We start from the raw sequence: 25,255 nt of genomic DNA, 5'->3' as shown, positions 1-25,255 counted from the left end.
ACTAGTAGATGAAGTCAAAAGGACAGAGGGGGACAGGAAGATGAAATGGCTAAGAAACAATGGGCACAAAGCAGTAATCTTCTGAAAGGTCTTCTGTGAAAACATATTGGTTGTCAAGACAGTGGCCAAAAAGGGGAAGTTCAAAGCATTTGGCTCAGACAAGCTTGTTTAAATTCTCCCCCTCCTCTGCCCAAACAGTTGCCCTAGGTAGGAAGAGAAACCTAAGAAAATACTTTGCTGGGAAGGCTAGAAAATGGAGCTTAGACTCACTGCTTAAACCACAGCCATAGACTTCTTCACAACTCCTAAGTCACAGTCTAATGTCAAGATGTTGGCAAGGATAGGTTTCTTTGAGAGCTTTCTAAGCTCCTGGTGTATAAATGGCTCCTTTTCCTGGTGTCTCCATGCCATCTTCATTATGACTGGGCTTTCTCTTTACCTAATCTTCCTGTAAAGACAAAAATCATGTTGAATTAAAACCCAGTCATATGGCCTTTCAAAAATTGTTGTGTTTTAATTACCTCTTTAAATGGTACCTGCTTGGAATATATTTTTACAAAATATATTTTCTGGTTCAAGGATTAGAATGCCATCATATGAATTTGAGGAGATATGATGTTAGTCCAAAAAGTACCAATGGATTTTGGTTCTTTCCATTGTGTTTTCTTTGGTTGCTCAGAAATCAAGCTAAACCCCAGATCTTCCCACAGTTCAAACATCGGTGAGAGAGTGCAGAGCCTTTACTAACTTTACTTACTTTTAGCTCAGTTAAAAAGGCTGCTTCTTAATTTAAAGGATTGCCTTCTCTAGCATGAACTGTTGTTGTTCATGGGCAACACCTCTTGGTTCTTGAGAAGAATGGACTTTGGGGAAGTTGGTGAAGCTTTTGCCCTGCAAGCATGAAGATCTAAGTTTGATCCCTGAATCCACATGTAAAATAATCAGACACTGTGGTACGTGCTTTGAAGTCTTAGTGACTGTGGCTCTGGGATCCTCCCAGCTCTCCTGTTGCAGGCTCTGAGATTATAGATTGTGTTTGTGACCCAGGCTGACCTTTCTACAAGCATGTTGGGGATCCTAATTCAGGTCCTCATGCTTGAAGACATTGTACTCACTCAGCCAACTTTCCAGTCCCAGGAGATAAATCCAAGTCAGTAAAAGGCTAGAGCACTGTGATATTTAAGAGCCCCAATAAGCATTTTAGAGTGATATTCCACACCATATATTTCTTGACAAAACTATCTAGCAACCAAGTAAGAAAGAGGAGATTTTAAGTTCTGAGAGATAATTGTGTATTTTATTGACTTGGTTTCTGATATTTATGAATTTCCTGCTTATTTCCTGAATGTTCGGGGGACAACATCCTTATTATCACCTTTCATAGTTTATCTTAGAAGCCTCCTGACACCACGACTGTGGAGAAGTGTGCTGTAAACCTCGAGGTGCCATGACTTTACTTTGTTTTTAACGGAATATTTTTTATTGATTATTTGGAAATTTCACATAATGCACCCTGATCAATTCACTTCCCAGTCCTCACATGTCCACCTCCACCCTTGTGACCCTCCCCAAAACAAAAGAAAAGGAAGTAAAAAGAAAAGTAGCAAAAGAAAAGTACCAAGTCCAATTAATGTTGTCTATGTACTCACTGGAAGATGGTCAAACTTCCAGTGGCCAGCTTCTTAAAGAAAACTGAGTCCTTCCTCACCCGTACACCTGCCAGGAACAAGCAACTATCACAATTTTTTCCAATTATTCTTTTCTTTATTAATTAAATTCATTCATCTATTTTACATCCCTACCACAGTTTTTCCTCCCATGTCTACTCCCATCCCCTCCTACCACCTCTCCTCCATCCCCTCAATCTACTTCTCCCCTCTTTCTGTTTAGAAAGTGGTAGACCTCCTGTGGGTATCAATAAAACAAGGCATATCAAGTCGAGGTAGGACTAAGTTCCTCCTTTTGTATTAAGACTGGATCAGGCAACCCAGTATGAGGAATAGCTTCCCAAAAGACAGTCAAAGAATTAGGGACAGCCCCTGATGCCACTGCCATGAGTCCCACAAGTAGACCAAGCTATAAAACTGTTCTACATAGAAGACCTAGTTTGGTTCCATGTACGTTTCCTGGCTGTTGGTCCAGACTCTGTGAGCTCCTGTGAGTTTAGGTTGGTTGTTCCTGTGGGTTTCCTTGTGTTATATTTGACAACTCCTATCCACTGTCACTTCCCAGGTGGCAATTCATACAACTCTTTCTTCCTCTTTTCCACAGGGTTCTTGGAATTTGGTCCAGTGCTTGGCTGTGAGTCTCTACAACTGTTCTATCAGCTACTGGATAATGGCTCTCTGATGACAATTAGGGTAGTCATCATCTATGAGTACAGTAGAATATTATTATGTTAGACATCCTTATTTTGACTCTTTTTGTGTTTGATTCTATACTGGATCTCTGGGCCATCCAGTCTGGGTTCTGGCATTCCAGGCAATGTCGCAGTGGGCTTGCTGTCACGGTATGGGTCTAAGACTTGGTCAATCACTAGTTGGCCACTCCCACAATCTTCCTGCCAACCTTAAACCCTCTCCCCACCCTTCCCAGAGGCAGAACAGACTGTAGGTCAAAGGTTGTGTGGCTGGGACAGCATTTTAATCCCTTCACTGGAGGTCTTGCCCAATCACAGAAGATGGCCAGTTCAGGCTGCACAATCACTATTGCTGAAGTTGTAGCTGGGGTGATTTTTGGTAGGTTCTAGTCAATCACAGAAGTCTGGAGGCCTGAACAGACAGACAAGAATTTCTATGACTGGGCAGAGAAAGGAAGTGATAACGTGGGAGGAGGCAGGAACTCAGTCTCTTTTCTGTTGGGATAGTTGAGTAAGTAAGTTGATTTTGCTCCTTTGTCTCTCTGATCTCTCAACATTTTCCCTAATATCTGACTCCAGGCTTTTATTTTTAAGACCTATTAGAACTCGTGCCACAAGTTTCATCCATTTGCTTTCAAATCTTAAGATGTCTTTGTTTTTTAACAGCTGAGTAATGTTTCATTGTTTAAATGTACTACATTTTATTTATCCATTCTCCAGTTGAGGGGCATCTAGGTTGTTTCCAGATTCTGGCTATATAGTACTTTGAGAATTATTTGAATAGGTATGGAGAGAGTGGACATCATTGTCTTATTCCTAATTTTACTGGAAATCCTGTGAGATTTTCTCCCTTAGTTTGATGTTGGCTGTTAGTTTACTATATATTGCTTTTATTATATTTAGGTATGTTCCTTGTATCCCTGATCTCTCAAAGACTTTTATCATGATTGGGTGACAGATTTTGTCAAAGGCTTTTTCAGTATCTAGTGAGAGGATAATGTATTCTTTTTTAATTAACCGTGTTTTGTTTATTTTTTATTGATATTTATTATGCTCTACATTTTTCTCTGCTCCCCTCCCTGTATCTCCTCTCCCCTTCAATCCTCTACCAAGGTCCCCATGCTCTCAATTTACTCAGGAGATCTTATCTTTTTCTATTACCCACATAGATTAAATCTATGCATGTCTCTCTTAGAGTCCTCATTGTTGTTTAGGTTCTCTAGGACTGTGATTTGCGAGCTGGGTTTTTTTTGCTTTATGTTTAAAAATCACTTATGAGTTAGTACATGTGAGAATTGTCTTTCTGGGTCGGGCTTACTGGTGTAGGAGGTTCTTCTATTCATGTGTTGCTTTCATTGGTTAATGAATAAAGAAACTGACTTGGCCTTTTGATAGGACAGAACTTAGGTAGGTGGGGAGGGAACAGAACTGAATGCTGGGAGGAAGAATGCAGAGTCAGGGAGAAGCCATGGATTCTCCACCTGAAAAGGACACCAGTTAGAATCTCTGGTAAGCCACTGACAGGTGGCGATACACAGATTAATGGAGATGGGTTAAACTAATATATAGGAGTTAGCCAATAAGAAGGTAGAGATAATGGCTTAGCAGTTTTTAATGAATATAATTTCTTTGTGTTTCCAGGTTCTGGCTTTGACAAACAATGCTGCTATGAACAAAGATGAGCATATGTCCTTGTGGCAAGATTGAGCATCCTTTGAATATATACCCAAAAGTGGTATTACTGAGTCTTGAGGAAGGTTGTTTTCTAATTTTCTGAGAAATCACCACACTGACATCCAAAGGGGTTGTACCAGCTTGCATTCCCACCAGCAACGCAAGAGTGTTCCCTTTACCCCATAACCTCTCCAGCATAAGTTGTCATCAGTGTTTTTGATCTTGGCCATTCTTACAGGTGTATGATGGAATCTCAGAGTTGTTTTGATGTACACTTCTCTGATGACGAAAGATGTTGAAAATTTCCTTAAGTGTCTTTCAGTCATTTTAGATTACTCTGTTGAGAGTTCTCTGTTTAGGTCTGTACTCCAATTTTTTTTATTGGATAATTTGTTCTTTTGATGACCAATTTCTTGAGTTCTTTGTATGTTTTGGAGATCAGACCTCTGTTTGATGTGGGGTTAGTGACGATCTTTTCCTATTCATTAGGTTGTCATTTTGTCTTGTTGACCATGTCCTTTGCTTTACAGAAGCTTTTCAGTTTTAGGAGGTTCCATTTATTAATTGTTTCTCTCAGTGTCTGTGCTACTGGGGTTATATTTAGAAAGTGGTCTCCTATATCAATGCATTCAAGTATACTTCCCACTTTCTCTTTTACAAGGTTCAGTGTGGCTGGCTTTATGTTGAGGTCTTTAATCCATGTGGACTTGAGTTTTGTGCATGGTGACAGATATGGATCTATTTTCATTCTTCTCCATGTTGATATCCAGTTATGCCAGCACCATTTGTTAAATATACTTTCTTTTTCCATTTGATATTTTTAACTTCTTTATCAAAAATCAGGTATTCAAAAGAGTGTGGATTGATATCCGGGTCTTTGATTCGGTTCCATTGGTCCTCCTGTTTGTTTTAATGCCAATACCAGGCTGTTTTTAGTGCTGTAGTTCTGTAGGAGAGTTTGAAGTCAGGGATTGTGATGCCTCCAGATTATTTTTGGCTATTCTGTTTTTTTTTCTTTTTTGCTTTTCCATATGAAGTTGAGTTGCATTCATTTGAGGTCTGTGAAGAATTTTGATGGGCATTGCATTGAATCTGTAGATTGCTTTTGGTAAGATTACCCTTTTTACTATGTTAATTCTATTTACCCAAGAGCTTGGGACATCTTTCCACTTTCTTGTGTATTCTTCAATTTCTTTCTTCAAAGATTTAAAGTTCTTGTCATACAAGTCTTCCACTTGTTTGGTTAGATTTACTCTGAGATATTTTATGTTATTTGTGGCTATTGTGAAGAATGATGTTTCTCTTATTTCTTTCTCAGCCCATTTATCTTCTGTGTATAGGAGGGCTACTGATTTTTTTGAGTTAATCTTTTATCCTGCTACTTTATTGAAAGTATTTATGAGCTGTAGAAATTCCTTGGTAGAATTTTTGGGGTCACTTATGTAAAGTATCCTATCATCAGCAAATAGTAAGAATTTGACTTCTCTTTTCTGATTTGTATCCCCTTCATCTCTTTTTGGTGTCTTATTGCTCTAGCTAGGACCTCAAGAACTATGTTAAATAGATATGGAGAGAGTGGACAACTTTGTCTTGTTCCTGATTTCAGTGGGATCGCTGAAAGTTTCTCTCCATTCAGTTTGATGTTTGTTGTTGGTTTGCTGTATATTGCCTTCATTATGTTTAGGTATGTTCCTTGTATCCCTGCTCTCTCCAAGACCTTTATCAAGAAAGGATGTTGTATTTTGTTTAAAGTTTTTCAGCATCTAATGAGATGATCATGTGGTTCATATTTTACAGTTTGTTTATATTGTGGATTATGTTGACAGATTTTCATATGTTGAACCATCCCTGCAACTCTCGGATGAAGCCCCCTTGATCATGGTGGATGATGGTTCTAATGTGTTTTTGGATTTGATTAGCCTGTGTTTTATTTAGTACTTTTGCATCAATGTTCATGAATGAGATTGGTCTGTAATTCTCTTTCTTAGTAATATCTTTCGTGGTTTGTGTATCAGGGTAATTGTAGCCTCATAAAAAGAGTTTGGCAACATTCCTTCTGTTTCTATTGTGTGGTAGTAGTGCTTCTTTGGAAGTCTTGTAGAATTCTGAACTGAAACCATCTGGTCCTAGAATTTTTTTGTTTGGGAGACTTTTGATGACTGTTTTAATTTCTCCGGCAGTTATAGGTCTGTTTAATTTGCTTATCTGGTCTTGATTTAATTTTTGTAAGTGATATTTATTCAGGAAGTTCTCCATTTCCTTTAAGTTTTCCAATTTTGTGGAGTACAGGTTTTCAAAATATGACCTGATGATTCTTTGTACTTCCTCCATTTCTGTTGTTATGTCTCCCTTTTTATTTCTGATTTTGTTAATTTGGATATTGTCTCTCTGCCTCTTGGTTAGTTTGGATAAAGGTTTGTCTATTTTGTTGATTTTCTTGAAGAACCAACTCTTTGTGTCACTGATTCTTTGTATTGTTTCTTTGTTTCTATTTTGTTGATATCAGCTCTAAATTTGATTATCTCCTGCCATCTAGTTCTCTTGGGTAAGTCTACTTCTTTTTGTTCTAAAGTTTTCAAATGTTCTGTTAATTCACTAGTGTGAGATTTTTCCAGCTTCTTGATGTAGGCACTTAGTACTATGAACTTTCCTCTTAACACTGCTTTAATTTTGTCCCATAAATTGTGTATGTTGTGTGGTCATTTTCATTGAATTTTAGGAAGTCTTTAATTTCTTTCTTTATTTTTTTTTGTCTGACTAACCTGTCCAGTGGTGAGAGGGGAGTGTTGAAGTCTCCCACTATTAGTGTGTTGGTTTTAATGTATGATTTAATCATTAAAAGTGTTTCTTTTATAAATGAGAGTCTGCTTGTTGGGGTTTTTTTGTCCTGCTTGGTACCCCACAGCCAGTCAAGCCCCAAAGAAAATCACACAGAGAACTCCATAAGATTATAAACTGATTGGCTCATTAGCTCAGGCTACTTATTAGATCTTATAACTTAAGTTAGCCCATTATTTTTATCTGTGTTAGCCACACAGATCAGTACCTTTCTCAGCGGGGCAGCTTACACCTTGCCTCTCCAGTGGTCTGGGCAGAATTGCGGAGGGAGCTTCCTGCTTTCTAGAAAACTCCTGTATTCATTGCCCTGACTCTACTTCCTGTCTGGTTAACCCACCTATACTTCCTGCCTGGTCAACCAGTGTTTGTTTAAAATATGATTGACAGAATACAGAAAATTCTTCCGCACCACCTCCTCCTCTTTTTTTTTTTTTTAAAAGGGAAATATCCATAGTCCATTATTTGGGAATGTGGGCATAGTATTCCAGGCTACATTCTGCTGGTTGGGGGCACTGATAATCTTATGGGAACCTAAAGAAAATTTAGTTATAATCAAATCCTGACTGTAGTATTCTGTGAGTCTTGATCATCTCAGGTAGCAGTTTTGAATCTGTTCTGCATGTAGAACTCAGACATCTGGGCTATCTGTTCCTACCAGAGATTTCTCATGTGGTCTTCCTTGATCAAACTGGATTTTTCTTATCTCAAAATGAATCCACAGCCTCTCATTTTCTGTGGAAACAAAAGCAAAATCTCTTCTCCAAAGAAACATACATTTTGACTTCAATTTTGAAGTGAAGGTATTTTCAAAATACCAATCTTGGATTAATTCAGCAGCATTTATAAGCAAATATCGCTTACCAGCTGTTGCTCCTTCCTCAGCATTCAAATGATTCAAAGAGAGCCATAATAGCATACAGTATCAAGATTCTCTGTGTATTTTCCATCTTTATGAAGCTTTTATTTTTACTTTTACTTTTTGAGACAGGTTCTCTGTATATCTTTGTCCTAGAATAACTCTGTAGACCAGACTGTCCTTGAACTCACAGAGATCTGCCTGACTCTGCCTCCCCAGTGCTGGGATTAAAGGTGTGTGCTACCACACCTTGAAGTCACAGAGGTCAATCTACATCTGCCTCCCAAATGTTGGGATTAAAGGTGTGTACCACCACACCCAACTACTCTCTTCTTTTCTTTTTTTAAGAACTTTAATCTTTTTTTTTCTTTTAAGCCTGCATATAATTTTAACACACTGTAAACCATTTAGAGGTTTTCTTCCTCATTGAATATCTCTTTACTGTATCTCTCTATCTTTTCCTGACCATAGAAGTCTTTATGGAGAGGATTAAAGCCATGATTTTGATGGCTGGATCCAGCCCATTCCTTAATTTTCCAGCCTCATGATGAAGGTACTGGCTGTAGCCATGTTTATTGCCATAACTCTATGGTGTTTCAAAGTCACTGCCAGCAAGCAAGCTGCAGCATTCTGCTCATAGGCCACACTTAGTGGACTGCCTGCCTGAAAGAGTCAGAGTTTGCCTTGGCAGGACTGCCCAGAAAGCTGGCATTTTAAAACAGCACAGCTTTTTTTCCTGCTATGACTGAAAACTGAAAAGCATGTGGTCAGCTTTTCATCAACACCCTTTAAGTATTTTGTGGCTGGATCTCTTAAAGAGCTGCAGGAATTTGCAGCTAAAGCTGAGTCAGGAAGCCTCTCTTAGATGAGAGCACTTGCTTGTCTCCAGCAAGCAGAGCAGACCCAAGAAACTGCTGCTACCAAGAAGCCATGCACTACTCTATTTTTTCCCAAGCTTTCTCAGGCTTTCTGTGGATGCAGTTATCCATGTGGGCACCATTCTGTAACATGAGGGGCTGCTTGTTGGGGTTTTTGTCCCACCCGGTACCCTATGGCCTGGCAAGCCCCATAGAAAATTACACAGAGATCTCCATAATATTATAAACTGAATGGCCCATTAGCTCAGCCTACTTATAAGCTCTTTTATCTATGTTAGCCACATGGCTCAGTACCTTTCTCAGAGTGGCAGATCACATGTTGCTTCTTCGGTGATCTGGGCTGGACTGTGGAGGGAGCTTCCTGCTTCCTAAAATACTCCTGTACTCATTGCTCCGCCTCTACTTTCTATCTGGTTGACCCACATATACTCTCTGCCTAGCCAATCAGTGTTTATTTAAAATATGATTGACAGAATACAGACAATTCTCCCGCACCACTTCTTTGTCTCTTTCGATTGATTTTAGTTTGAAGTCTATTTTGATAAATATTAGGATAGCTACACCAGCTTCTTTTTTTGGTCCATTTGATTGGAATATTTTTTTTCCTACCCTTTACTCTAAGATTTTACCTGTCTTTGAGGTTGAGTTTGTGTCTCTTGTATGCAAAAAAGGATGAACTCTGTTTTTGCATCCAATCTGTTAGCCTATATCTTTTAATAGGTGAGTTGAGTCCATTTATATTAAGGGATATTAATGACCATTGATTGCTATTTCCTGTTAATTTAGTTTTCATTGTTGGTGATATTAATTTGTGCAATTTTTTTCTTCTCTGGGATTTGTTGCTATTAGACCATCAATTGGCTGTTTTTGTTGATGTAGCAAACTTCCTTGGGTTGGAAATTTCCTTCTAGTATTTTTATAGGGCTGGATTTGTGGTTTGGTATTGGTTAAATCAGGTTTTGTTGTGGAATATCTTGATTTGTCCTTCTATTGTGCTTAAAAATTTTGCTGGGTATAGTAGTCTGGGTTGGCATCTGTGGTCTCTTAATGTCTGAATAATGCTTGACCACCACCTTCTGGTTTTCATTGTCTCCAGTAAAAAGTCAGGCGTAATTCTGATAGGTCTGTCTTTATACATTAGTTGGCTTTTTTCCTTTGCAGCTCTTAATATTCTTTCTTCATTCTGTATGTTTAGTGTTTTGTTTATTATGTGACAGGGAACTTTTATTTTTTGATCCAGTCTCTTTGGTGTTCTGTAAACTTCTTGTGTCTTCATTGGCATATCTTTCTTTAGGTTGGGAATGTTTTCCTCTATGATTTTGTTAAAAATATTTTCTGTGCTTTTGAGTTAAACTTCTCCTTCTTCTATACTTATTACTCTTAGATTTGGCCTTTTCACGGTGTTCCATATTTCTTGGATATTTTGGGTTAAGCTTTTGTTAGATTTAATGTTTTCTTTGACTGATGAGTCTATTTCCTCTATTGTATCTTCAGCCCTTGATTCTCTCTCTTCTATCTCTTGTATTCTACTGTTTATGCTTGTGTTTGTGGTTCCTGATGGTTTTCTAATGATTTATGTTTCTATAATTCTCTTGAATTATGTTTTCTTTATTGTCTCTATTTCAGTTTTCAAATCTTGAATAGTTTTTTACATATGTTAATTGCTTTTTCGTGGTTTCCTTAAGGGATTTGCTGATGTCTTCCAATTTTTTTGTTTGTTTTTTTCTTCTATTTCTTTGAAGGAATTTCTCATTTCTTCTTTTAGAGTTTCAAACATCCTCCTGAAGTTATTTTTTAGGTCATTTTCTTCTGTTTCATCTATATTTGGTTGTTTAAGTCTTGCTGTTGTAGGGTCTTTAGGTTTTATTGGTGTTGTGTTGCTCTTTGTGGTGTTACATGCATTCTTAGCTTTTCTACTCATCTTTTCTTTTAATAAGTGACATGGGGCTGTCTGTGATTCTGTTGATTAATCTTCTAGGTGCCAGTGAATTCAAGACTCAGATGGTTGTTCCTTGTGGTTTAGGCAGTTCCATAGTTCTAGCTACCCCACTGGTTACTCCATGTTCCTGAAGGTCACTCATTGCTCCAGGGCTTTGCTCTACTCCCCTGGAGTTTGCTGTCCCAGGCCTGCTCTAGCATAGGTTGTCAGCTCAGGCTTGTTTCTGTAAATGCCCCTGGTCTGGATTCATTCCTGCAGAGGTCCGTAGCTTGGGGTTGGTCCTATAAAGGACGCTGGCTCCAATCTACTCCCTCGGAGCTCCCAGGCTCAGGTGTGTCCAGACCTACAGAGGATCTGACTCAGGCTTACTCCCTCAGAGGTTCCTGACTCACACTCAGACGCGCAGAGGTTTCTGATTCCTGCCTATTCCCTTTGACATGCCTGACCAATGTTGGGACCCACAGAGGTCCTGCCTCAGGAGTACTCCCTCTGAGGTCCCACACTCATATGTGGACCTGTAGAGATCTCTGGTACATGCCTACTCCCTTGGAGGTCCCAAATTCATGCCCAGACCCACAGAGGTTCTGGCTCAGGCCTAGTTTCTCAGAAGTCCTAGACTCACACTTAGACACACAGGGGTCCTGGCTTCTATCTACTCCCTTGAGGGTCCCAGATTCATGTCCAGATCCTCAGCAGTCTCTGTCTCTGGATCACTAGCTCAGTGGTTGCTCCCCTGTACCATTTCCTGTGGAGTTTTCTGTCTCAGGTATACTCTGGCCCAGGTTGCTGGTTCATTCTTGCTCCTGTAATGTATTCTTTTTCTTTCACTTTGTTTATTTGGTGGATTACATCGGCAAATTTTTGCATGTTGAATCATCTCTGCATCTCTGGTACAAAACTAACTTGATCATGATGTATGATCTTATTGATGTATTCTTGGATTTGTTTTGCCAACATTTTATTGAGTATTTTGCATCAATGTTCACAAGGGAATTTGGTCTGTGATTCTCTTTCTTGTTGAATCTTTGTGTGGTTGGGTATCTGTGACTTCAAAAAAAATTTAGTTACTTTCCTCCTGTTTCTATTTTTGTGGAATAATTTGAGAAGTACTGTTATTAGCTCTACTTTAAAGGTCTGGTAGAATTCTGTGCTGAAACTATCTAGCCTTGGCCTTTTTTTTGGCTGAGAGATATTTAATGACTGCTTCTACATCCTTAGTGGTTATAAGTCTGTTTAAATTGTTTATCTGGTTTTTATTTAATTTTGATAACATATCAATACATATGTTCATTTCTTTTAGATTTTCTAATTTGTGAAGTACAGTTTTTTAAAGTATGACCTAATATTTGTTTGGATTTTCTCAGTGCCTGTTGTTATGTACCCTTTTCCTTTCTGATTTTAGTTTATAGATATTCTCCCTCTGCTTTTTAGTTAGTTTGGATAAACATTTGTCAATCTTATTGATTTTCTCAAAGAACCAACTCTTTGTTTCATTGATTGTTTATATTGTTTTCTTTTTTCTATTTTATTTATTTCTGCACTCAGTTTGATTATTTCCTGCTGTCTACTCCTCTTTGTTGTGTTTGCTTCTTTTCATTTTTGGCCTTTCAGTTGTGTCATTAAGTTGGTAGTATGAGATTTATTCAATTTCTTTATACAGACACTTAGAATTACAAACTTGTCTCTTAGAACTGCTTTCATTCTTTCCTATAAGTTTGGGTATGGTGTCCATTCATTTTCATTAAATTCTAGGGAGTCTTTAATTTTCTTTTTTTTCCTTCCTTGACTCATTGGTTATAGGAAGATAAGGCCTAAAAGGCTGAGAATTGAGCCAACCTGGAGTATGCCTGAGGGACTAGCAATAGGTGTTCCCAGAGGTCCTGATCATGCCTAGCTAATAAGGGGCAACCACACAATGTCAATGGATTGGAACACAGCCTGGGTTCTTGGAAAAGGGTACATATAGCTTGCCCCATTGTTGAATAAACGAGTCTGCTTTTCCATTTGCCCACCTCCCTTCATTGGGAATAACCCAGGAAGGGTAATGTATATACTCCCTGTTCTTGCTATCATTGTACCCCAAACAAACTGACTTATTATTAGGGAAAGAAATTTGCACTTTAAATACCTTGATAAGATTCAGCAAGGATGAGAGTTAAGCCATCCTGGAGTCTGCCTCGGGGGCCGAGCAAGAGGCACTGTCAGAGTTTCTGATCATAGCTAGTCAAGAAAGGGTGGCCATGCAATGTCAACAGATCCGAGCACAGCCTGGGTGCTGGGAGGAGGATATGTAAGACGCTCCCCATTGCTGAATAAATGAATCTGCCTTGCTACTTGCTTGACTAGAGGAGTCTATGCCACTGACTCAGCATCTTCTCACCTCCTCCCTTAAGCAAGGCTTTAGGACCCAGCAACAATTGGTAATTCAATTGAGAGTTGTTCAGTTTCCATGAGTTTGTAAGTTTTTGTACTTTGCATTGTTGTTGAACTCCTGCTTTAATTCATGGTGATCTGATAAGATACAGAGTTATTTCAATATCTTTTTAATTTTTGAGACTTGCTTTGTGACTGAGTATTTAGTAAATCTTGGAGAAGGTTCCATGAGGTGCTGAGAAGAAGGTATATTCTTTTGTGTTTAGATGAAATGTTTTGAAGATATCTGTTAGTTCACTTTGAGTAATAACATCTATTAGTTTCCTTATTTCTCATTTAGTTTCTAGCAGACCTGTCTAGTGGTAAGAGTGGGGTGTTGAAGTCTCCCACTATTAATGTATGGGGTTCAATATGTGATTTTAAGTATTAGTAATGTTTCTTTTACTAATGTGGGTACGCTTGCATTTGGAGCATAGATGTTCAGAACTGAGACATCATCTTGATGGATTTTTCCTTTGATTGATATGAAATGCCCTTCTTCATTACTTTTTATTAATTTAGGTTTGAAGCTTATTTAGGATAACTATACCAGCTTGTTTCTCAAGTCTGTTTGATTGGAAAATCTTTTTCCAACCCAATACTCTGAGGCAATGTCTGTCAGTGATGTTGAGGTGTGTTTCTTATGTACAGAAAAGAATGGATCCTGTGTTTGAATCCATTCTGTTAACCTGTGTCTTTTTATTGGCAAATCGAATCCATTGGTATTGAGAACATTAATGACGAGGGATTATTAATTTCTGTTTTTTTGTTTTTGTTTTTGTGGTTGTTGTGTGTGTATTTCCCTTTTTTGGGTATTGTTGATATGAAATTATCTATTTCCCTTTTTTTCGTGGTTGCAGCTAACTTCCTTCAGTTGGAATATTGCTTTTAGCACCTTCTGTAGGGCTGAGTTTGTGAATAGATATATTTTAAATTTGACTTTATCATAAAATGTTTTCTTTTCTCTGTGTTTGGTGATTGAAAATTTTTCTGGGTATAGAAGTCTGGACTGGTATTCCTGGTCTTGTAATGTCTGTTCAAGATGTCTGTCGAGGCCCTTCTGGCTTTCAGATTCTCCATTGAGAAGTCAGGTATACTTCTGATATGTCTGTCTTTTTATGTTACTTTGCCTTTTCTTTGCAACTCTTAATATTCTTTTCTTATTCTCCATGTTTAATGTTTTGATTATTATTTGGTGAAGTGATTTTTTTCTGCTCCACTCAATTTGGTGTTCTTCTAGGCTTCTTGTACCTTTATATATGTCCTTTGTTAGATTAGGGGGAAAACTATGTTTTGTTAAACATATTCTATGGTTTTTTTTGAACTGAAATTCTTCTCCTTTTCTTGTTATTCTTAAGTTAGGTCTTTTCATGGTGTCCCAGATTTACTGGATGTTTTATGTAAGGAATACTTTACATTTAACATTTTCATTGACTGTTGAATCTATTTCTCCTATAGAATCCCCAATTCCTGAGAGTACCTTTTTCATCTCTAATATTCTGTTGGTGATAACTTACATCTTATACCTTTTAGCTTACCTATATTTTTGATTTTCAGAATTCACTTGGTTTGTATTTTTTTATTACTTCTATTTCCATTTTCAGGTCTTGAACATTCTTTTGTGTGTTTGATTGTTTTCTCTTAACTTTCTTGGTATTCTTTAAGGGATTTATTGATTTCTTCCATGTTTTTGTTTGTCTTTTCCTCAATTTCTTTAAGGGAATTTTTAATTTCATCTTTTAAGGGCCTTTATCATCTTCATTAAGTTATTTTAAGGTCAGTATTTTATGCTTCAGCTCCACTGAAATGTTCCGGTCTTACTGTCATAGGATCACTGGGTTCTGACAGCGCCATAATGTTCTTTCTATTATTGAGTTTGCTTTTATACTGGCGTTTAGGCATTTGGATTTGGGATGATTTTAGGTCAAGTTGTTTATTCTTGCACTCATCTTTGTTGGATGTATGTTTTATTCCTTTGATTTTGATTTCTCCTGGTCCAAGTGGTTGGATGGTGGAGTGTGTCTTGGGGGAACAGAATGAGGGGACAGCAATCCAGTTTGCAGACACATCACTCAGCTGCTTGAACTGGTCAGTAATGCACCAGAATGGTGAATTTTCACTGTAGTTTGGCCCAGCAGATGTGCTGGTGCTGAGATGGTAAGTGGGGAGTAACGATGTACCCTGAGGCTTAGGGTCTGGAGATTGGGGCAGTTCAACTAGTTGGCCTGCCACTCACCTGTTCTGTTTTTCTGACTGGTGTGGGCTGTACCTGGGCCTATGAAGATTGCTGGAGTTGTGGGAGGATGATGAGGTGGGAGGGATTGGGTAGTGGAATGGGTCTTGGTGGAACAGAATCTGGGGGATGGCGGCAGTCTGGTGACAGGCAGACCACTGCCAGCGCCTTGGATGATGAGTACTGCACTAGAGCTGTGGAATCCCACTGGAGCGGGAGCAGGGGCAGGGCCTACCAGTGGTGCTGGTACTGGGAGGGGAGGAGGAGGAGCACCAGCTATCAGAACCTTTAAGAGTTGTCTTCTAAGGCTTCATATCTGGACTGTTTGCCTTTGGGGTGTGGTATGGGGAAAAGAGGTTGTCACAGACCCATCTATTTCTCTCATTCTTAACTGTGAGTCTGCAGTCAGCGATACTACTGCAAAAGAAGCTCCCTTGCCCTTTACATTCAGAGGAAACAGAGATCATGGACATCCAAAGCAAAGCAAAACAAACAAACAAACAAACAAAAACAACAGAGGACCAAAAAACTCACCCTACACCCAAATTCTTCTGAGGTATAATTTGCATGCACAAAATTGTACAATTCCACAATTTCCAGGAAATGTGCTATGTTCATTGTCACAATGCAGTTTTAGAATAGTCCCACCAGTCAGTGCATCACTCAGTCCCTTCCACAAATAGTGATTTATTATACCCAGTCCTTAACAATGGTTATTTTGGTCCCATAGACATCTAAAGAATTTTTTTCTTTTTTTGTGTTGTGAAATTAAATGAAATTCTTCTTCTGGAATAAATTTTAGTAAAACAAAACCCTGCACACTAGCTTTCCCCTTAAACCACCTAAGTTAAGTTGCTACTTCAGTTCTAGTTAAAATAAATTTTTTCATCAGGTCAATATATTATTTGAAAAAATGTTTAATATGTTTAATAGTCTACTTTATTCTCACAGATCCCTTCTTTTACTAAAGGTTAACTCGGGCATTTCCTTAACCCATTAGCCTGTCCCTGATTTATGTATAATTATTGCTTTAGAGACCTCTGAGGTAGTCAGGATGTCAAATAATGTGATAGAAGCATGGCAAAGTGTACTTGTTAAAAGAGAATTATCACTTCCTATTTCCCTGGACTGACAACCTTTTATTATTGCTAACATTTACAAGGCGACAAATGAGCTGTCTCAGAAAGATCATTTTATTCATCTGGAAAGGGGAGCCTATTATTTTCATTTCAGTAATTTCTCCAAATGGTCATCACTTTTGAATTTTTTTCTAAGAGAGTCCTTTCTCTCAACTCCTTCACAATCTCAGCTGAAAGCCAGAGATGTGGTTTGTTCAAAGTGTAATGTGTGAAAAGGCGAATGGGATGTGTGGTCCACAAGGGCTTAGGCTCATCCTTGCTCTATTACGGACACAGAAAAAAAAATCACGAGTCCCACAATTAATTGCATGCTGTCAAAATGAGATTGAAAAGCTTATTCAAAGTATTTTTTAATCTATGCTCAAAGCACATCTGAGAGATCAATACCACTATTTATACAGCTTTTTGGTTCCTTTTATATTTTCTACACAGATTAATTATATTTGTATATTGCATTAATTATTAAATATTTCTGATTATACCTCCAACATCAGTATTCATAGCCATGCATAAAGTAGTTATGGGTTATGGGTCAAACTCATCCTGGAAACTTTAGTTTTCTATGTACAAACAGAAATAGAAATATATGGGTGTTTGTTTGTTTAAAACAAGAACAGTAGGGCATAAACTGCCTTTTTCTGGATATCTAATTAAAATTCCCATTTCCAGCTGATTGTTCACAGTTCACATCCAGGAAGGCAGCCTATAGTATTGGTATGGTACCAGACCTCATCAGGTTCTTTGTTTTCTAAATCAGCATCCCGTGAGGTGCTACTAGTGTGTGAAATTTACTGGATCAATTTCTCAGTGTATTGGAAGGGACGTCTGGTGATTTAAGCCTAATACTTCTATCAAATGGTTAAAATAAAAAGAAAATTAAAAGTCCATAAGCTATTACAGATCAAGAATATAACAATGGAAAGATTAGAGAGCTGATTAGGTTCCACAGAGATGAATCTCTTCCATAGAATAACTGAAATCATTTCCCAAACCATCCCCACATTTCTCACTTTGCACTGCCCTCGACTTTCCTCCACCATGGAAGGGGCTGGCCTTGGTTACTGTGCATCTCCTGGATCTGATAACTTTGAGGATTGGCTATTAAGAAGTCGAGTAAATGCAGGGAAGGGGTGGTCTCCTTAGCACTTTAGCAGGCATCAGTTTCCAAAAGGAAAATTCTGCAGGAGCCAGACAGCAGAGGAGTCATGGCTCACTGTGGAACAGCTCTTTAGATGTGTGTGCTGGAAGCTTATCTCGTTAGGGCTTGAAGATCCTGAATCAAACCCAACACTGGAAGCACAGATGAGGCGTCTGTGCTCCATTTTACATTTAGCTCAGATATAAAGTTTTAAGCAATTCTTCCCACGAATTTATTTGTGTTCTTTCTCTTCCAAATTGAAACTTGAGAGTCATGATATAGAATCCTCTACTAGTTCTTGGTTAAGAATAGCTCAATACTATGAAAATGTGTTTCCCATCATGGGGATCACTTAACTCTTTCAACCGTTTTTAAGTTGGGGAGTTGTGAAGAGACTAGGTTTCCTTAGTATTTTAGTCAATTGTATTGCACAGTCCAGGACAGAAGAGTCAGTCACATTGCCTCTTAATTCTGTTGGCATTTGTTGTCAACAAAGTTTCTCTTCAGCTCAGTCGGTCTTTATACTGAGTATGAATTGTTCAGCTTCATCAGTGATCCACTTACTCCCAAAGATTCTTCAAAAAGTGAATGGCCTTGGTAACATAGAAATCTGGCTGTGTTATTTATGTAATGTCTTCAGTGATCTGCAGAGCTGTCAAGACAAGAAACCGACCTGTGTGTGGTGTCTTGCCAGACATTTTCCTAATCTGAACCCAGAACCCCACCAGCTTCATTTGCCTCCCCTAGCTAACACTCAGTTGATTATCTCTTTGCCTTGAAGTATTTTAAACTTTATTTATTTATTTATTTATTTATTTGTGTGTGTGTGTGTCTTTGTGTCTATGTGTCTGTGTGTACTATGTGTATGCTCTGACTTACTTTGTGAAGGTCAGTGGACAAGTTCTTTTATTCTGTCAGGTGAGATACAGGAGCCATACCCAGGTTAGTCTGGGAAGGAAGCACTTGTACAAACCTCTGAGCCATCACCTCAGTCAGCGTAGTTCTTTGGTACAAACGTTCTTCTTTGTGACATGTTTTCTACATTTTATTTTTCTTATTAACACCTGGCTGTCTTTGAAACTTCAGCGATGTTTCTTTGGAAGACATGCTGTTCACTTCATTTAAAATTCCTAAGCAATCTGTTTTACCCCCATATAATGGCTTGTTTTTGTCTCTTATTTATTTCTCTACCAGCTTGAGAGCCTCCCGAGAGCAGGCCGTAGGTTTGATTCGCTGTCTGCTGACTGCATCCGTGAGCATTCCTATCTATATTGTGTTAAGTGTAAGTACTCTTCAAAGTGTACTGAGCACTGGATGTTGACTAAACTTTCTTGGAGTACAGAGGTGACCTCTTTGTCTTGTTTCTGGGACATCAACACTGCTTTTTATGTTCTCTGTTCCCTTTCTTTTTAAACACAAGGTCTGTACTCTGTAACCCAGGATGACCCAGAACTGACTGTGTTGGCATCAGACTCACTGTTGCTGGGATTGCAGATGTGAGAACTCTATCCTCCTGCTTGTTCCTTTGTAGCTGCTGCTTCCATTTCTTGGCAATTTGAATGTTTTTAGTTTGTGATTAGTTTTCATTGATCCTACTATATGATTACTTAATAATTCTGATTTGGTTTGTCCAGCTTCTTAGATCTGTGAATAGAAATTTAGAAAAATTTCAGCTATTAGTTCTTTCATTTTTGTTTTTCTGAGTCTCCAGCCTTTAGATCTGATGGAAAGCCAGTGCAGTCTGCACCAGAATATTATGTGTTTTTTATCGCTGGCTGAGCACTGTTCCCTTCAGTGTTAACTTCTCTTGGTTCACTTAAGTGATTTCTGCTCTAGATCCTCAGATACAGTGGTTATTCTTGTCAGATGGCTTATTTGTTACTCACATTCAGTGAATCTTTCATTGCAGATATAATATTTTTCAGCTTTAGATATTCTATTTTTAAAATTTCATTTTACATCTAACTAGGTTGGTATCCTTTGAAAAATCTTGAAGGTATTCACTGTTTAGTTTTATACCATCGATCTATTGTCTTTGCCTTCTAAGGTCACCTTCTGTGTGGTTTCTTCTCAGCTCATGTTTGCCTGTGTCTTTGCACATTGGGTAATTTGGTGTTTGAGATGAGAGTTTCATGGTCAAGCTGACATTTGTAAGCAAAGATGACATTGAACTTCTGATCCTCCTGCCCACAACTTCTGAGAGTTAGGATTGCATATGTGTTCTTCCACACCCATCTTATTGTGTGTGTATAGTGTGTGTGTGTGTGTGTGTGTGTGTGTGTGTGTAAATGACTGTATGTACACTGGGCATCTTCCTCTTTATTTTCTTTATGCAGATCCCTTCCCAGTAGTTGTTAGTTGCCTGTAGTTCTTTTCCTAGAGGCTAGACCGTCAAAATTTCATCCTCCTACATAATATATTCATTGATATTGCCATTGATTGGTTTTGTTTATGCAGAAATTTCTAGGAGAGACTTCCTGGATCTGACAGTGTTTTGACCCCCTTGTCTGAGACGTCCCCTGAGTCATAGACACAGGAGCTGCACATTGAGGCTGGGGTTCCCATGATCTGCTAATCTTTACATTGTGTCCAGCTGTGCTCTTCTATGATAGTCTGTCTGGTGGAGTGGCAGCTGCACTTTTCCAGGAATGGTGACTCCTTGACATCCTTTAATATTCATGACTACTAAGACTTTCTTAGAAACAATATGAAAAAAGCTGGAGCACTTGGTTGGTGTTTCTCTCAACAATCCCTCCTTATTTGCTAATTACTAAGGAGGTTTCTATTTGCATGTTTGTTTTTCTGGTACTTGTAGATCAATAGTTCCTTACTGATACAAAGTTATAGAGACAGATAATTTGCCTTAGCAATGGGAATTACAGGCTGTAGGAAAGAAGGTCAAATTGTATCACTGTAAATCAAAGTAGCTAGCTTCAAAAGACTAAAGTTAGTTTTTACCCCTCATAGTAAGCTGTGTCTTTAAAAGACTGAACAGTGTTATAAAGAGTCTGAGAGGTCACATGCCAGTATTTATAGAAACACAGTTGAGTTGCTGCACAAGGATAAAGTGCTTTGGCTGCTCACCTCTCCATCCTTTATCCTCTATGACCTTGACCTTTAGTTCAGATATTAGTCTTTATAAAGTTCTTGTCAAATAAAATGGTTGCATTACTGTGCATTGGTTATTTCTGAATTGCTTGCTACACCAGTTCATCTTAATAGCAGAAAGGTGAGCAAGCCTTGGGCAATGAAATATGACATAGGCTCATGATAGAAGGGTATAAATTAGAGAACAGGATTCCAGAAGACCAGAAGCTGGTGAAATAGTACAGATTAATTCTATCACAGTTTTCAAAGTCAGGAGTCCATGATTTGACAGGATTTTGCTCTTTCTGAAGACTGAAGGTGTGGGTCTTTCCTGACTTGTCCTCCATTTCTCGTACTTTCTTAGTAGACATATCATTCTAATAGCTCCCTTACTTTCAGTGATGGGTCTACATTTCCCTCTCTGAAGAACATCATTACATAAGGATTGGTCTGATATAACATGGCCTCACTGATGTGACAAATCCTAGAGTGAAATAACTTAAGTGAAGGAGAGTTTATCTCAACATACAGTTGGTGACACATTGTCTACCTTGACATAGAAGGTGAGGTGCAGGAGCAGTAGGCAAGTTGTTACATTGGGGTGGCTGTCCCAAAGCAGAAAACAGACAGGATGTGGAGCTGGTTTATAAAACCTCAAGCCTCTCCCTCAATGACTCACTTCCTTCAACAAAGTTCTACCTTTTGAAGGTTCTACAACTTTGTAAATCAATGTCTCCATTTGAGGACCAAGTACTCAAATACTCAAGGCTGTAGAGGATATTTTACATTCAGATCACAATAGCCTCATTTTAATATAACTTTCAAAGGTTTCATGTAGGAATAAGGTGACATTCATAGTTCTTGGTAGATAGGAAATCTTTTCATGGGGAGGCAACACTATTTAACCCAGTACACTTGATTTCCTCATCAAAGAAATAAAAGATCTCTTACATACACACACGTACACACACAGTGTGTTTTATTCAGTTTTATCATCTATGAAATGGACATGTTTACTAATTATGAACAGAGTGTGAGTATGATTGTGAGAAGATGGTTATGAACCTTTAACTTCTCATTTTGTCTTTTTTTCAATATTCTGAATCCCTTTGGAGGTGTCATGGCTTCCTCAATATATTGAGTTTAGAGGTGGGGTCATCATGGGCCCACTGTTCCTTAGTCAGTAGACTTCCAAGTGATTGAGTAAGTACAAATTAGATGGGATCATTCAAAATTTCCACAACCACAACAACACTTCTGAATGTAGATTGAATTTATAGTATAATCATTAGCAGCAGAAGTTCTAAAAATGACTCAATAGTTTTAATTTTTTACCCTGTCAACTGTGACTCTGAGAATTTGTTAGATTTCTCTTCCCTCAGTTTCCTCATTGTGAAACAGGAATCACAGTGGTGCCCATTGATCTTTTCTGCCTGTTTCTATATTTGCCTTTAGGTATCCAATAGTGCACATAGTCTGCCTACAGGGAGCCTTCAAGTTTGTGGAGAAATAGCTATAGACAGACAGTGGACATTGCAGTACACTGTGGTGTGCTCTTATGTGTCATGTAAGATACTTAAAAGGTCCCTAGGCACATAGATGGAAGCAAGGTTGTATGAACAGTGACTTCTCTCAATAGAACTTCTCTGAGCACACTATCTCTGTAGCATCTGATTCTTCTTTGTCCAGATATTAGCTTCTGCTTCATTTCAGATCTTATTTGTTTCTACTCTCCCCGCAAGACACTAAGCCCTCTAGCATCCTCTCAATGGATATCTTTTTGCTGAGTTTTACCCTGGATACTTTCTACAAGATTTTTGTAAGGATAAATACAATCATGTACATGTAGGTAAATGCTCAGTTGACACTAACTGTAACTAGGCTAAGGACGTAGCTTTAGTGGTAGGATGCTTTCTGAGTGTGCACAATGCCTTGGGTTCAATCTTCAGCACTGCAAACATGAACCAGTAGTTGAGAGGAGGTACAGCTTGTGTATATTGAGAGTTGGAATGATAGCAGTAAATATCTGTAAGCACTCTTATAAGCGGAGGTAATGATTTTGGCAAAGGGATTTTTTGTAGGGAAGTCTCATGAGATATGCCGATAGAAGAGTGCTGGTTTTCATTTATAGGTCTGAACATTTGAGAATCTTTGACAGATCAATTTGAAGAACAAACAGAATTGAGGACTAAAATGGAACCCATTCTAGACACTGTTTATTGTTGACAGTGATGCCCCAGAAGATTGAACCTCGTATCTGCAGTTCTATTTAGAAATAAACGCTGCTTCTTTTGTATCACCCAGAGAAAGCATTCTTTAAAAACAACCTTTGAAGAAAATGGCCTTTGTTCCAGGCACAAAAGACTATGAAAGGAAAACTAATAAAGAATGGTAGAGCCTTTTGTTTGACATGCATCCATGCAAACTCATTATTCTGAGGTGCAAAGGTGTACACCTAAAGTCCAATGGGAAAGGCAATATCTTCCTGGTGGCTGCAACATCCTAAATACAGACATGCATATTCATAGGTTGTCAATTATTCTTTTGAAGCTGGATAAATTATGCATTTGAGAACTAACAACTGAAAGTGTGATACATATGGAAACCTTCAGCACCCTGAGATAAAGACGGAAAGAAAGAGGATTACCGCAGCAGCTCTTTCGCTGTCAAGTTTTTCCGATTTCGTTTCTAATCACCAATCCTTGCCCGGTTTTTTTAACTACCCCCATAGCCCAATTATCATTCGAACACTGGGGAACAGGCGATACCCCAAGCTGCACTGAGTATAATTGCCAACCACACACTTGGTGTTTGAAGATAAGCTCCTATTTTGAATTAAGGACTAAAACTATTGTCAACTTCTAACATTTTTTACTGTGGGATCAACTTGTCAGCATCCTTCACTTTGCTAGGATCCATGAGTCTGTATTTTTGTCACATACTGTCCTGTGTGTTAGATAATTATGAATAATTACTCTTAAGCTCTCAAGCTAGTACAGAAGACAGACTATAAGTAGGCAAGAAAAATAATATTGTTTCCAAGTTGCAGTGTGTGCTGTGAAGAAATGAATAGGGCAAGGGTTGTGGAATTAGCTCATTTGACAAAGTGTTGGCTGTTCCAGGATGAGGACCTGAGTTTAATTCCAGAACCCATATAAAAAACTGAATGTGGTTTTGACACCAGCGCTAGGCAGAGACAGGCTCATAGCTGGGGCTTGTTGACCAGCCAGCCTTCCTAACTTGGTGAGCTCTCGGCCATTGAGAGACTTTGCCTAAAACACAAGTTAAGCTGGTGCCTGAGATAGAACACCTGAAGCTTACCATAATTCCCCACATGCACACATATGTATGGCACCCATACATACATGTGTTTCTGAGCACCCAGAAACATACACACATAGACATAAAGAAAATGAACGGAGGGGAGGGAGGATATCAAGGTGGCTGTTTTGGGAGGTTGGGCCTATGTCCTTGGGTTTGCTAGTGATAATCTTCCCTATATGGTGAGAGGTAGAGATATCAGCGGTAACTGGTACTCGACCTTGAGAAGATCATTTTTGAGAGTTAGGGTCATCATGGATGCCTTGCTGTTTACTGAGATCAAAGTGTCTCCATGTAGAATGTATGCTTTGGGGGAGCAGTTTTTGTTGATGGTGACTTTTGCATTTCCTTTTTGTTTTCATTTATTTTATTTCATTTATTCAGTTTTTCAATTCTCCTACTTTGGTTAGTAGATAACATGAGGCCTGCAAAATTAGAATAATGTTCTTTGTGGGCTTCTTCTCTGGAGATTCTATGGGCAACTGTCTAGGTCTCTGAGGGTTTAAATACCTCCTTTATCTGTTCTTTCTGGGCCGTCTCTCTTCTTTCTCCTTCTTGCCTTCTCCTGGGATCCAGATGTAACAAACCATGAACTTCCTGTAGGACACAGTCATCATGAAGGAAGGGCATAGCTGAGATTTTAGTAGTGGGCACATCAGATACAATCTTTAAAAATAACTGTACTTTTTCAAGTTATGGTACAATTCTGTCCCACTCTCCAAGTCTCTTATGGCTCTGATAAGAATTAAATGGAGATGGAATAGTGAAGGCAAAGGGAACTTGAAATCTAACATATAAGACAATCCCTCTAATGCATTTAGGTTCTGGGGCTAATATTCAAAGCTTCAGTAAAGGAGAAGAGTCTATGAACACATAGATGGATAGGCAGAGATGGACCATAAACAATAGCAATGTGTTCTCTGGGGAAGGTTGTCCTACACCAGGGATTCGATTTATTCCCTCATGCAGTGGATAAATCTGTAATTTGAGAAGGATCTAGTAGTGTGTATCTGTCCATAAATACTGGCCTCGCTTAGCTAGTTTCACTTGGCTCTGATTCTATACTCACCAAGCAGTTGTGTGCCCATAATTTGGCTTTCCAAATAGATCTGCCTATGTTGAGAGCATATTTTGTCAGGCTGACAGATACATTTCAGATGCACCGAATGGTTCTATTTTTCACTGAAAATGGACAAGTTGGGTCTCTGTTTGTACTTTAGCCATTTGTTAGTTTAGTTTTTCAGAGTTATTTCCCCTGCATCTGATCTATTCTGCCACAAGAATGGAATAAATATTCTGTGTTCTCAGAACTGAGGCTCAGGACAGGAGTTGTGGAAAGCAGCCTCAGTTTCCCTGACTTCTTAGCTGAAGTGTTGAGATC

Source organism: Myodes glareolus, chromosome 4, assembly GCF_982192425.1.
Source record: "Myodes glareolus chromosome 4, mMyoGla1.1, whole genome shotgun sequence".
Taxonomy (NCBI): Eukaryota; Metazoa; Chordata; class Mammalia; order Rodentia; family Cricetidae; genus Myodes; species Myodes glareolus.
The sequence above is the reverse complement of the archived record's forward strand: the minus strand, read 5'-3'. Positions refer to the sequence as shown.